Genomic DNA, 2226 nt, shown 5'->3' with positions numbered 1-2226 from the left:
CACTTCCTGCTTAGCATTGTTTTTGCTATTCTGGGTCTTTTATTTTTCCATATGAATTTCATGATTGCTTTCTCTATTTCTACAAGAAATGCCGTTGGGATTTTGATTGGCATTGCATTAAACCTATAGAGAACTTTTGGTAATATCGCCATTTTGATGATGTTAGTTCTGCCTATCCATGAACAGGGTATATTTTTCCATCTTCTAAGATCTTCTTCTATTTCTCTCTTTAGGGTTCTGTAGTTTTCATTGTATAAGCCTTTCACCTCTTTTGTTAGGTTGATTCCCAAGTATTTTATTTTTTTTGAAGATATTGTGAATGGAGTGGTTGTCCTCATTTCCAATTCAGAGGATTTGTCGCTGATATACAGGAATGCCTTTGATTTATGCGTGTTGATTTTATATCCTGCCACTTTGCTGAATTCATTTATTAGCTCTAATAGTTTCTTTGTAGAGCCTTTTGGGTCTGCTAGGTATAGAATTATATCATCTGCAAATAGTGATAATTTAAGTTCTTCTTTTCCTATTTTGATGCCTTTTATTTCTTTCGTCTGTCTAATTGCTCTGGCGAGTGTTTGGAGAACTATGTTGAACAGAAGTGGAGAGAGAGGGCATCCCTGTCTTGTTCCAGATTTTAGAGGGAATGCCTTCAATTTTTCTCCATTCAGAATGATGCTAGCCTGAGGCTTAGCATAGATTGCTTTTACAATATTGAGGTATGTTCCTGTTATCCCTAGTTTTTCTAGAGTTTTGAACATAAAGGGATGCTGTACTTTGTCGAATGCTTTTTCCGCATCTATCGAGATGATCATATGGTTCTTATTTTTAAGTCTATTGATGTGGTGAATACCATTTATTGATTTCCGTATATTGAACCAGCCTTGCATCCCAGGGATGAATCCTACTTGATCAATGTGCACAATTTTTTTGATATGTTTTTGTATCCGATTCGCCAGAATTTTATTGAGGATTTTTGCATCTAGGTTCATTAGAGATATTGGTCTGTAGTTTTCTTTCTTTGAAGTGTCTTTATCTGGTTCAGGTATCAGGGTGATGTTGGCCTCGTAGAATGAATTTGGAAGTTCTCCCTCTTTTTCTATTTCCTGAAGTAGCTTGAAAAGTATTGGTATTAGTTCCTCTTTAAAGGTTTTGTAAAACTCTGCTGTATACCCATCCGGTCCTGGGCTTTTCTTAGATGGTAGTCTTTTGATGGTTTCTTCTATTTCCTCAATTGATATTGGTCTGTTTAGGTTGTCTATATCCTCCTGACTCAATCTGGGCAGATCATATGACTTAAGAAATTTATCGATGCCTTCACTATCTTCTAATTTATTGGAGTATAAGGATTCAAAATAATTTTTGATTATCTTCTGTATTTCTGAAGTGTCTGTTGTGATATTGCCTTTTTCATCCCGTATGCTAGTAATTTCAGTTCTCTCTCTTCTTCTCTTCGCTAGCATGGCTAAGGGTCTGTCGATTTTGTTTATTTTTTCAAAGAACCAACTTTTAGTTTTGTCAATTTTTTCAATTGTTTCTTTTGTTTCGATTTCATTAATTTCAGCTCTGATTTTCATTATTTCTTGCCTTCTACTTCTTTTGCTGTTGTTTTGCTCTTCTTTTTCTAGGATTTTGAGATGAAGTATGAGATCATTTATTTGTTGGTTTTTTCTTTTTTTAAGGAATGAACTCCAAGCAATGAATTTTCCTCTTAGAACTGCTTTCAATGTGTCCCATAGATTCCGATATGTTGTGTGTGTGTTTTCATTTATCTCTAAGAATTTTTTAATTTCCTCCTTGATGTCTTCTATAACCCATTGATTATTCAGTAACCTATTGTTCATTCTCCAAGTGATGTATGCTTTTTCCTTCCTTCTTTTATCATTGATTTTCAGTTTCATTCCATTATGATCAGATAAGATGCATGGTATTATCTCTACTCCTTTATATTGTCTAAGAGTTGCCCTGTGACATAATATATGATCTATTTTTGAGAAGGATCCATGTGCTGCTGAGAAAAAAGTATAACTGCTTGATGTTGGGTGGTATATTCTATATATGTCAATTAAGTCTAGGTTATTAATTGTGTTATTGAGTTATGTAGTTTCCTTATTCAACTTTTGTTTGGAAGATCTGTCCAGTGGCGAGAGAGGTGTGTTGAAGTCTCCCATGATTATTGTATGGTGGTCTATTAGACTCTTGAACTTGAGAAGAGTTTGTTTGATGAAC

The sequence above is a fragment of the Marmota flaviventris genome, chromosome 5 (genome assembly GCF_047511675.1).
Source record: "Marmota flaviventris isolate mMarFla1 chromosome 5, mMarFla1.hap1, whole genome shotgun sequence".
NCBI lineage: Eukaryota > Metazoa > Chordata > Mammalia > Rodentia > Sciuridae > Marmota > Marmota flaviventris.
The sequence above is the reverse complement of the archived record's forward strand: the minus strand, read 5'-3'. Positions refer to the sequence as shown.